This window comes from Lutra lutra, chromosome 1 (assembly GCF_902655055.1).
Source record: "Lutra lutra chromosome 1, mLutLut1.2, whole genome shotgun sequence".
Classification (NCBI taxonomy): Eukaryota; Metazoa; Chordata; class Mammalia; order Carnivora; family Mustelidae; genus Lutra; species Lutra lutra.
Genome location: NC_062278.1, coordinates 107,466,245 through 107,479,366, shown reverse-complemented (window position 1 = coordinate 107,479,366; position 13,122 = coordinate 107,466,245). Strand labels below are relative to the sequence as shown.

Genomic DNA, 13,122 nt, shown 5'->3' with positions numbered 1-13,122 from the left:
TAGCATATAACTCTCCTCAATGTCCATTCCCCAGCTACCTCATCCCTCCTACCCCCTTCCCCTTCAGCAACCCTCAGTTTGTTCCTGATATTAAGAGTCTCTTATGGTTTGTCTCCCTCTCTGGTTTTGTCTTGTTTTAAAAAAAATCAATTTTTGTTCTTGGTTTTTGAGTTTCTTATTTAAGGTGCCCCTCCGTACCCATAAATGTTTGTTTGTGGACATGTAATTCAGTTTGAAGAGGTATGTTATAGGTTTTTGTATGTTTATTTGTTTTTTGTTTAGTAACTAATTTTTTGGAGGAATTTTTATCATCTAAAAACTTTTTAATAGACTTTATTTTTAGAGCAGTTTTAAGTTCACAGCAAAATTGAACAAAAATTGCAGAGATTTCCCATTTACTTCCTCCCCTACCATCAGTCAACTTCCCTATTAACATCCCACACCAAAATGGTATATTTTTCACAATTAAATGAACCTACACTGACATGCCATTGTTGCTCAAAGTCCATAGTTTATATTTAAAGTATGTATTAGTTGATTATTAGGGTTCACTCATAGCGTTGTACATACTATGGGTTTGCACAAATGTTTAGTGACATGTATCTGCCTCTGTAGTATCCTGCAGAAGAGTCTCACTGCTGTAAAGTCCTCTGTACTCCACCTATTCTTCCTTCCCATGCCCCCACCCCCAACCCTTGGCAACCACTGATTTTTACTATCTCTGTAATTCTTATTTCCTGAATGTTATATAGTTGGGATTATATGGTATGTAGCCTTCTCAGATTGACTTCTTTCACTTAATAATATGCATTTAAGATTCTCCATGTCTTTTCATGGCTTCATTGATCTTTGAATGAATATTCACCTGCTAAAGGATATCTTAGTTGCTTCCAGTTTTGGCAGTTCTCAATAAAGCTACTGTAAACACCCATGTGTGAGTTTTTATATGGCCGTAAGTTTTCAACTCATTTAGGTAAATACCAAAGAACACACTTGCTGGATCATATGGTACAAGTATATTTAGTTTTATAAGAAACTGCCAAACTGTTTTCTAAAGTGGCTATGCCATTTTGAATACCTAATTAAATGAGAATACCTCATTAAATGAGAGTTCCTGTTGCTCCACGTCTTTGTCGGCATTTGGTGTTGTCTGTGTTTTGGATTTTGGCCATTCTAATAAGTATGTAGTGGTATTTCATTGTTGTTTTAATTTGCAATTCCTTTAAAAAAAAGTTTTTATTTATTTGAGAGAGAGTGTGAGAACACAAGAGAGGGAGAAGGACAAAGAGACTCCCTGCCAGGCTCTATCCCGGGACTCTGGGATCATAGCCTGAGCTGAAGGCAGACACTTAACAGACTGAGCCACCCAGGTGCCCCTAACTTGCAATTCCTTAATGACATATGCTTTTAAACATCTTTTCATATGCTTATTTTCTATCTGTATATCTTTTTTGGTAAGGTGTCTATTTTCGTTTTTTTGCCTGGTTTCTAATTGGGGTGTTTATTTTTTTATTGTTGAGTTTTGAGAGTTCTTTGTGTATTTTGGATAACAGTTCTTTATCACATATGCTCTTTTGCAAATATTTTCTTATAATTTGTGGCTTATCTTCTCATTATCTTGAAACTGAAAAAAGTTTTTATTCTTATGTTTTCCCCCATTTACAGTACTTTTCTATAGATGAATACTGCTCACAACTTTGTACTTAGTGAAGAGGTTTGGTGGTTTGGAGTAGTTTATAGGATTTCTAGTACAAGAATACCATCTTTTGTTAGTATATCTATATATAATTTCTTTTTATCAATGGCCTAAAAAAATTTGTGGCAGGTGGTTAAGGGAAGGGGTTTGTGTCTCCTTTTTTTTTTTTTTTTTTTTTTTTGTCTTGTAGGATGCTAAATTTTACCTCTTGATTCTTTTTGCCTTTACCAACAGGTATACCTCTTTTTTTCATTTCCATTTCTTTCCCAGATTTGCCTTTCTAAGACAGCCTCATTGAGTCCTTCTTTAGTTTGTACCCTAATGTACCAGGACTCTCTTTTTAGTACCTTTGTAATTAGGGTGTGCTTTTTTCCCCCTGGGAGTTGTTTCACATCAATCCCCTCATCTCTTGATACTCCCTATGTATTAATCAGAGAAAGAACTAATAGGATATATAGATATAGATATAGATATAGATACAAATATATATGATGGCTAATTTTATGTGTCTGTTTGATTGGACTGAGGAATGCCCAGACAGCTGGTAAAACGTTATTCCTGGATGTATTTTTGAAGGTGTTTCTTGAAGAGAGTAACATTGGATTCATGAACTAAGTAGAGCAGATTGCTCTCCCCAGTGTGGATGGGCATAATATAATCTATTGAGTGCCCAAATTTAACAGAAAGGCAGAGGAGAGGTGAGTCTTTCTCTGCTTGAGCTGAGACTCATCTTCTCTTGCCCTTGAACAATTGTTCTTCTGGATTTTGGGCTTTTGGACTTAGATCAGGATTTAGAACATTTGGCCCTTCATTCTCCAGCCTTGGATTCAGACTGAGTGACATCTCCAGCTGTCCTGGTTCTCCAACTTGCATTTGGCAGATCGTGAAACTTCTTGGCCTCTGTGACTGCATGAGCCAGTTCCTATAATAAATCTCCTCTTTTATATATCTGAATATACCTTATTGGTTCTTTTCTCTGGAGATCCCTGATATATATGTAAAGAGATTTACAATAAGATGTTGACTCATGTGATTATGGAGACTGAGAAGTCCTACAATCTCCCCTCTGTATAATGAAAGCCCAGGAAAGCCAGTCATGTAATTCAGACGCCTGAAAGCCAGAAAGCCAATTGTAGATTCCAGTCCAAGTCTGAAGGCCTGGAGCACTGAGTGTAGGAGATCAGTGTCCCAACTCAATAGTCAGGGAGAGAGAGAATCCTCCCTTATTCCACATTTTTGTTCTATATAGGCCCTCAATGGATTGGATGATGTCCACTCACAATAGGGAGGGCAGTTGCCTTACTTTACCAATTCAAATGCTAACCTTTTCTGGAAACACCCTCATGCGTGCACCTAGAAATAATGTTTAACCAGATATTTGGACATCCTGTGATCCAGTCCAGTTGACACGTAAAATTATTATACTCTAGCTCTCTGCAAACACTTGTAGCAGAAGCTCAAGAAATAGTTCTGCTGGAAATTGGTGTCTGTTTTTTTAAAAAAATCTATTTACAAGTAACTTGAAGTATGTAGTGTTCTCTGTCTTCTAAATATGCTCAATGCATTAAATTTGTGTGGCTCTGTTTATTCTTTTTTGTTGATTGGTATAACTTTTGGAAGATGTGTAAAGATTCAGATTTTGCTCAATATCCAGAAGTTCCTGTCTTTATCATTTTTTATAATCTTTCAACTTCAAATTGCTAATTTTGTCATTAGCCATGTCCTTTTTTGTAAACTCTTTTATAAATTTTTAGGTACTGGCATTGTCTTAGTCTAGGATGCTATAACAAAATATTATGGACTGAGTGGTTTATAAACAATAGAAATTTGTTTTTCATAGCTCTGGAGGCTAGCCGTGTGGGGTCAGGGTACCAGCATGGTCAGGTTCTGGTGAGGATCCTCTTCTGGGTTGCAGACTACCAACTTGTATCCTTGCATGGTAGAAAGAGGGCTAAAAATCTCTGTGGGATCTCCTTTATAAGAGCCCAAATCCCATTCATTAAGGCTCTGCCTTCATGACTAATGACTTCCCAGAATTCCTATTTCCTAATACCATCACATCAGAGGCTAGGATTTCAATATATGAATTTGGAGGGAGGGGCACACATTCAGTTCATACTGGGCATTTATTTCTTATCCCTCATTACTTTCTTTTCATAACTGGGTATCATTATATTATGGGCACAGTATCCTTTCAAGTATCTGAGATTACTAATTAGAAAATATAAAAAAGTTCTTTTCTGTTTTTTTTTATTATTTCTGTTTCTACATTGGTAGTTCTGTTTATTTGCCTCAATCCTTCTCTTTGATGCTTCAGTTCTATTAATTTCAGAAGGCCTTTGGTTGCCTTTCCATATTTATGAATGGAAGTTTATATATTTTTTTGGAAGTTTATATTATTAATATAATTATCTGGCTTGCGTTTCCTTTGCATTTGGGTAGGGGTGTTTCTAACCAATGGGAGGGGAGTAAGGCCACAGTGGGGATGAGGGTCCTCTGAACAGATTTCCCTTTAGGATGCTTGGCTAGGTAGCAGGCAGGGCTTTATTTATCATAACAAAGAGGATATTTTCCTGGAGGCAGAGTGAGTGTCTTAGTCAATTCCCTTCCAGAAAGACCTGTTTTACATATTCTTCTGAGTCTTTTGTGAGGTCTTAAGTTTCTTCAAGCTCTGCTCTGCTTTCTCCCCAGCTTTAAAACTTATAATCTAGGATCTCAGGCAATTATAATTTGTCAAGGAAGGTGCTCTCAAGGCTGCAGAACAACCAGCTGCTCTCTATTCACAACCTCCAAACAAGGCCAAGGTTGGCCTATATAATGGGCATAACCTAGAAGCTGGTTAGAAAGCAGAACCTGGGCCAGAATTTTTGAGTCAGTATTGGCATATTAAGATTCTCAGGTGATTGGTGAGGACACTCAAGTCTGAGATATATTGTTATACATGACACTAATTAATTACTCTGCCTGTCCTGCTCTCTGACCTCATCTCCTTCAAGACTGAGACTGTCCTGGTGTCAGAGGAAGAAGCTCTTAAGGTTTTTTTTCCCTCTATATTCAGGATTATTAGGAAGAGGAATTCACTCATATCTGCAATCCCAAAATATCTCATTCTTTTCTAGTGACATTATCTGTTTTTGCTTTCTGCACAGAATATCCTAGTTTTTTTCATTTTCAAATATTTAATGTATATTCTAGAAATGAATATTATTTAAGGAAAGTTGTAGCTGAGTATTTCTGTGAAGGAGGTGCAGTCTGTTAGACTACCTAGGAAAATTTTATGCAAATACATCAAAGAATTGCATTTTATCTTACATCATGATGTACAGTAGACACACCCAGCAATGTAGTTTGTTCATCTATTTACTCATTCGCAGTGGATTTTCAGACTTACAGAGGTTTTATTATTGGTCGTTAACATCCTTGCTTCTTATCCCATTAAAAAAAGGGTGGTGGCAGGAATGGAATTTGAAATACGGAAGGTATATAGGAAGGGGGTGCCTGGGTAGCTCAGTCCATTGGGCATCTGACTTTTGGTTTTGGCTCAGTCGTGATCTTGGAGTGTTGAGATCAAGCTCTGTGTTAGGCTCTGCACTCAGTGCAAAGTCTGCTTGAGGTTCTTCCCCTCCCTCCTCCTTCCCCTTTGCTTCTACCCCTGCTTGTACTTTCTCTCTCTCAAATAAATAAATAAAATCTTTTAAAAAAAAACCCCAAAACCGGAAGCTATATAGGAAGGAATATTTGAATGTAGAGAAAAGCCACCACATTCTGTGAGCAACCTGGCAGAGAATTTGGTTGGCTTAGAGGCAGTGGGTGCCCTATAATTGGATGCTTCTGATAGAGCTGGATGCATCTTGCAGGGATGTGCAAAGGGATTTCTTCATTGTTAAAGAACTCAATGAAGTCATTGATCGTGTTTCTTACTACTATAAAGAGGAAATGTCCTTAAACTGTTGGCTATTCTATGAATCGGTAGAGCTGATTCTTAAAGTTTCAGCCTTCTAGAATTCTAGATTTTTTAAAATTCAGAAATAACCCAAGAGCTTTTGGGTTTTTAAAATAAATCTTTAAAAATTTGGTATAAATTATAGAAAAATTTAAGTTTCTATCTAAAAATCTAAGTTTCTGTCATTAAGCTGCAATGATTGTCAATGCATGAAGAGTTGTGTTTCATCCGGATCTTTACCCATATTCCCTTCCTCCATTATCTTGATGCAGATATCATTATCACTTCATCTGTGTTTCAGTATGCATTTCTTTTTCAATTAAGACAAATTTTTCTTAATTAAAAAATGTTTTTTTCTTTTTTAGAGAAAGAGACTGGGGAGGGGCAGAGGGTGAGAGAGAAAGAGAGAGAGAATCTTAAGCATGCTCTATCTTGGAACCCAGTTCGGGCGTCCTGAGATCATTACCTGAGCTGAAATCAAGAGTTGGATGCTTAACTGATTGAGCCACCCAGGAACCCCTCAGTATGCATTTCTAAGACTCTTTAAAACATAATACCACCATCACATCATATCACATCACATCACAAAACATCCTGAAATATACCTTAATATCACCAAATAATTTAGTCATTTTTTTGTCTTTCTCAAAATATCTTTTTTTTCTTTTAACTTTGAATTAGAATCCAAAGAAGGAGGTAGAGTGGGTATATTGCCATTTGTTGCTCTATAGATTCTCCCTCCTTCTCTCATCCAAGAGCTTTTCATGTTCTACATGCACTGCTGTTTGCTGGCTTTCCTGTGCAGCACTAGCACATCTGGCTCTCTCATTGATTTGGGCAGGGAATTATCATTATCATCAAGAGAGTACTAGTGTGATGGCCTCTAGTCCATTTTATTTTATTTTTATTCATTTATTCATTTATTTAAAAATTTTAATTCCAGTATATTTAACATACAATGTTATATTTTATTATTTTCAGGTGTACAATATAGTAATTCAACAATTCCATACTTTATCAGGGCTCATCAGGATAAGTGTACTCTTAATCTCCTTGACTTATTTTACCCCTCCACCCACCTCCCCTCTGGGGATTATTCTTATATTAAGGGTCTGTGTTTTGGGTTGTCTCTTTTTTTTTCTTCATTTGTTTTGTTTTTTATATTCCACATATGAGTGAAATCACATGGCATTTAACTTTATACCCTCTAAGTCCATCTATGTTGATGCAAATGGGAAGATTTCTTTCTTTTTTAAGGCTGAGTAATATTCTGCTGAATATATATATCACCTCCTCTTTATTCATTTATCTGTTGATGGATGCTTGGGTTGCTTCCATAATTTGGCTTTTGTAAATAATGTTAATGTAAGTAATGTAAATAATGCTGCAATAAACATAGGCATGCATATATCTTTTCAAGTTAGTGTTTTCATATACTTTGGGTAAATAGTAGTGGACTTACTAGGTTACATGGTAATTCTATTTTTAATCTACTGAGGAACCTCCATACTGTTTTCCACAGTGGCTGCACCAGTTTTCATTTCTACCAGCAGTGCCTAATGGTTCCTTTTTCTCCACATCCTCACCAACACTTGTTGTTTCTTGTGTTTTTGATGTTAGCCATTGTTAACAGGTGTGAGGTGATATCTCATTGTGGTTTTGATTTGCATTTTCCTGATGATGAGTGATATTGAGTATCTTTTCATATGTCTGTTTGCCATCTGTATGTCTTCTTTGGAGGAGTTTCTGTTCATGTGTTCTGCCTATTTTAAAATTGGATTATTTGTGGGGGTTTTTTGGTGTTAAGTTGTGTAAGTTCTTTATATATTTGGGGTATTAACCACTTACTGGCTGTATCATTTGCAGATATCTCCTCCAACTCTGTAGGTTGTCTTTTAGTTTTGTTGATAATTTCCTTTGCTATGCAAAAGTTTTTTATTTTGATGTAGTCCCAATAATTTAATTTTGCTTTTGTTTCCCTTGCCTCAGGACACATTTCTAGAAAAAAGTTTCTATGGCCAATGTGAAAGAAAGTACTGCCTATGTTTTCTTCTAGGAATTTTATGGGTTCAGGTCTCACATTTAGGTCTTTCATCCATTTTGAGTTTACTTTTGTCTATTGCATGAGACAGTGTTCCAGTTTCATTCTTTTGCATGTAGCTGTCCAGTTTTCCCAGCACCATTTTTTGAAGAGACTTTTTTTCCCATTGTATATTCTTGCCTCCTTTGTCATAGATTAATTGACTATATAATTGTGGGTTTATTTCTGGACTCTATTCTTTTCTATTGATCTATGTGTCTATTTTTGTGGCAGTACCATACTGATTTGATTACTATAGCTTTGTAGTTTATCTTGAAATCTGGGATTGTGATATCTCTAGCTCTGTTCTTCTTTCTCAAGATTTCTCTAACTATTCAGGGTGTTTTGCAGTTCCATACAAATTTTAGGGTTATTTGTACTAGTTCTGTGAAAAATGTTATTGGTATTTTGATAGAGACTGCATTAAATGCATGGATTGTTTTGGGTAGTCTGGTCATTTTAACCATACTGGTTCTTCCAATTCATGAGCATGGAATATCTTCCCATTTGTTTGTGTCACCTTCAGTTTCTTTCATCAGTGTTTTATAGTTTTCAGAGTACAGGCTTTCACCTTCTTGGTTAAGTCTGTTCCTAGGCATTTAATTATTTATGGTGCATTTGTAAATGGGATTGTTTTCTTATTTTCTTCTTGTTCTACTTCATTATTAGTGTGTAAAAATGCAATAGATTTTGTGCATTGATTTTGTATCCTATGACTTTATTGAATTCATTGATCAGTTCTAGTAGTTTTTTGGTGGTGACTTTTGGGTTTTCTGTATATAGTATCATGGCATCTGCAAATAGTGGAAATGTTACTTTTTCCTTACGGATTTGGATACTTTTTATTTCTTTTTCTTGTCTGATTGCTGTGGCTAGGACTTCTAGTACTGTGTTGAATAAAAGTAGTGAGAGTGGACATCCTTGGCTTGTTCCTGATCTTAGAGGAAAAGCTGTCAATTTTTCCCTAATGCGTATGATGTTAGCTGTGGATTTTTCATATATGGCCTTCTTATGTTGAGATATGTTCCTTCTAAAATCACTTTGCTAAGAGTTTTTCTCATGAATGGATGTTGTACTTTGTTAAATACTTTTTCTACATCTATTGAAGTGATCATATGGTTTTAATATTTTCTCTTATTAATGTGATGTATCACATTGATTGATTTGGGAATATTGAATCATGCATGCATTTCAGGAATAAATCCCATTTGATCATGGTGAATGATTTTTTTAATGTATTGTTGGATTTAGTTTGCTAGTATTTTGTTGAGGAATTTTGTATCTCTGTTCATTGGAAATATTGGCCTAGAGTTCTCTTTTGTTATAGAATCCTTATCTGGTTTTTGTATCAGGGTAATGCTGACCTCATAGAATGAGTTTGGAAGTTTCCTTCCTCCTCAAATTTTTGGAATAGCTATTAACTCTTGAAATATTTTGTAGAGTTGACCTGCGAAACTGTCTGGTCCTGGACTCTTGTTTGGTTTTTTGATTCTGATACAATTTAATTGCTGGCAATCAGTCTGCTCAAATTTTCTATTTCTTCCTGATTCAATTGTGGGAGGTTATATGTTTCTAGGAATTTATCTACTTCCTTTAGATTGTCTGATTTTTGGACATATAATTTTTCATAAGACTCTTATAATTCTTTGTATTTCTGCGGTGTTGGTTCTTATTTCTCCTTTTTCATTTCTGATTTTATTTGAGTCCTCTCTCTCTTCTGTTTTTTTCTTTTTTGATGAACCTGACTAAAGGTGATCAATTTGGTTGACTTTTTTTTTTTAAGATTTATTTATTTATTTCAGAGAGAGAGTGAAAGCAAATACAGGAGGGGGAAAGGGCAGAGGGAGAGAGAGTCTTTTTAAAGTAGACTCCAATGTTGAGCACAGAGTGCAACATGAGGCTTGATCTCACAACCCTGAGATTATGACTGGAGCTGAAACCAAGTTGGAAGCTCAACCAACTGTGCCATGCAGGTGCCCTTATTGTTCTTTTCAAAGAAAGAACTACTGGTTTCATTGATTTGTTCTTTTTTTTTTTTTTTTTTTTAGTTTCTATTTCACTTATTTCTGCTCTAATCTTCATTATCTCCTTTTTCTCTGTTGGTTTTGGGTTTTGTTTGTTCATTTTCTAGCTCCTTTAGGTGAAAGGTTTTATTGTTTGAGATTTTTCTTGCTTCTTGAGGTAGGCCTATATTGCTATAAACTTTCCTCTTGGAGCCACTTTTGCTGCATCCCAAAATTTTTGGACCATTGTATTTTCATTTTCATTTGTCTCCATGTATTTTTCGATTTCCTGTTTGATTTCTTGGTTGACCCATTCATTGTTTGGTAGCATGTTATTTAACCTCCATGTATTTGAGCCTTTTCTTTCCCAGATCCTTCTTGTAGTTGATTTTTAGTTTCATAGCTTCTTGGTCAGAAAATGTGTGTGGTATGACTTCAGTCTTTTTGAATTTGTTGAGACTTGTTTTGTGGCCTATATGTGATCAATTCTGGGAAAGGTACCATGTGCATTTGAAAAGAATGTGAATTCAGCTGTTTTAGGGTGGAATGTCCTGAATTTATCTGTTAAATTCATTTGGTCCTATATGTCATTCAAAACTACTGTTTCCTTGGTGATTTTTTGTATATGATCTATCCATTGATGCAAATGGGATAATTAAAATCCCTTACTATTATTGTATTCATCTTGATTTTTTCTTTTATGTTTGTTATTAGCTGCTTTATGTATTTGGGTGCTCCCATGTTGAGTGTGTAGATATTTGTAATAGTCATGTCTTCTTGTTGGATTATTTCCTTTATGATTATATAGTGTCCTTCTTTGTCTCTTATTATAGTCTTTGTTTTAAAGTCTATTTTGTCTGATATAAGTATTGGTACCCCAGTAGCAATTTCTTTTCAATTCTATTTGAATGATAAGTACTTTTCCATCTCTTCACTTTTCAATCTACATGTGTCATTAGGTATGAAAAAGTCTTTTATAGGCAGCATATAGATGGGTCTTGCTCTTTTATCCATTCAGTCACCTTTTGTCTTTTGATTGGAGCATTTATTCTATTTATGTTCAAAGTTATTATTGATAGATGTGTACTTATTTACATTTTGTTTCTTGTTTTATGGTTATTTTTATCGTTCTTCTCCATTCCTTTCTTTTCTTGCTCTCTTCCCTCACAGTTTGCTGGCTTTCTTTAGTGATATATGTGGATTCCTTTATCTTTATTTATGGTTTTTGATTTGTGGTTAGTGTTAGGTTTGCATATAACATCTTCTGCATATAACAGTCTATGTTAAGTTGATGGTCACTTAAATTTGAACCCATTCTTTCCTCCTCTCCTTCCCCTATGTTTTAGGTATAAGGTGTCATACTTTATATTCTTATATTTTGTGAATCCCTTGATGGGTTTTTTATAGATACACTAAGTTTTACTGCTTTTATGCTTCCTACTTATCTTGTTCCTTCTTAGAATCTTTCCTTTCCATTCAGAGGGTCCCCTTTAACAAATCTTATAGGGCTGGTTTAGTGGTGATGGATTCCTTTGACTTTTGTTCATCTGGGAAACTCTTTATCTTTCCTTCTGTTTTGAATGATAGCCTTTCTGGATAAAGTGTTCTTGGATGTGGGTGTTTTTCTTTCAGCACTTCGAATATATCATGCCATTCCCTTCTGGCCTGCCGTTTCTGATGAAAAATCAGCTGATAGCCTTATGGGGTTTTCCTTGTATCTAACTGTTTTCTTTTCTCTTGCTGCTCTTAAAATTGTCTCTTTATCACTATGTTTTGCTATTTTAATTACTATATGTCTGGATGTGGACTTCCTTGAGTTGATTTTGTTGGGGGCTCTCTGTGCCTATTAGATCTGGATTTCTGTTTTCTTCCCCAGATTTGGGGAGTTTTCAGCTATTATTTCTTCAAATAAATTTTCTGTCCCCTTTTCTCTGTCTTCTTCTGGGATCCCTGTAATGCAGATGTTATGCTTGATGATGTTGTCAAGTTCCTTTAGTCTATTTTTATTCAAATTTTTTTCTTCTCACCTGTCCAGCCTGATTGCTTCCCATTCCTGTCCTCCAGGTGGCTGATCTGTTCTTCTGCTTCCTCTGATCTATTATTTATTCCATCCCGTGTATTTTTAATTTCAAGTATTGAATTTTTCATTTTTCATTGGTTCTTTTTAATGTTTTCTGTCTCTTTGTTAAGGATCTCACTGAGGTCCTCCACTCTTAAGTCCAGTGAGTAACTTTAAAACCACTACTTTAAATTCTCTGTCAGATTGATGTGGGTGTTGTCTAGTTGTGTCTGTGAGACAAAGTGGCATTAGGGTCCTCCTACTCCAGCATCCTCTGCATCTTTTCTAGTCCATTTTAAAGAAGGGCCTTTATTTTCCTACAGAGAAAATGGGAAGTAAGTTTCTACTCTTGATGAGGCATGAAAGAATATAGCAAAAGTTGAGGTAAGGCGAAGTTTCCAGGTTTGAGGAGAGAGGGAAGACGTGATAAAGATTCTGAGATATTCCAGAGATCAAACTAAATTGTCCCCTATGTGTTCCATTCTTAATTTTGGATTATCTCATAATCTCTTCCAAACTCTAAAAATTACCCACTGAATTTGTACATCCATGGTCCCAAGGACTTGAAGTCTTTATACAGAATTAGAGTCGTAGAATGTTAAAGTTGGAAGAAGTACTTGAGAAGAACTTGTGTCAGCCAGCCATTTTACGGATGAAGATGCCAAGAGAATGCTGTAAGACTAAAAGCATTATGAATTCTTTACTTCTGAATTAGAATAATATTTTTAAAAAATAGGTTAATCATTCTTAAATAAAATCTTAAAAAAAAATGGGACAGCTGGGTGGCTCAGTTGTTAAGCGTCTGCCTTTGGCTCAGGTCATGATGCCAGGGTCCTGGGATCAAGCCCCACATTGGGCTCCCTGCTTGATGGGAAGCCTCCTACTCCCTCTCCCACTTCCCCTGCTTGTCTTCCCTCTTTTGCTGTGTCTCTCTCTGTCAAATCCCTGTCTGTCAAATAAATAAATAAAATCTCTAAAAAAATAAATAAATAGATTAATCATTCTACCTCCTATAATAGGAACAGCTTTGAGGACTGCCATTTGAAAGAGAATTCCTAAAACTATGAAAGATCACAGAGTAACTGTCAACAGATGTAAATGGTACTAAAAAGTAGTTTGATTTTTTTCCAATAAGAAGCCCCATAAGCACTATGCCAGTGAGCAATCATATGCTTGGAATTAGGCATTTGAGTTGGGGTTACCAAGTTGTCTTGGTTTTTCTGAGACTGTTCAAGTTTTAGCACTGAAAGTTCTGTGTCCCAGGAAACTGTTTAGTCCTGGACAAACTGGGATGGATGGTCACCCTACATTTGACTCAGTTCTTATGGCAATGAGGTAAAT

The 13,122-nt window shown here is 35.7% G+C and overlaps 1 protein-coding gene across 5 annotated transcripts in view; it reads left to right on the top strand.

The window, feature by feature from the left end:
- The window catches only part of MCF2L2 (MCF.2 cell line derived transforming sequence-like 2), a 259,359-nt gene that overhangs the window by 66,317 nt on the left and 179,920 nt on the right, over positions 1–13,122 (top strand). The window lies entirely within an intron of this gene.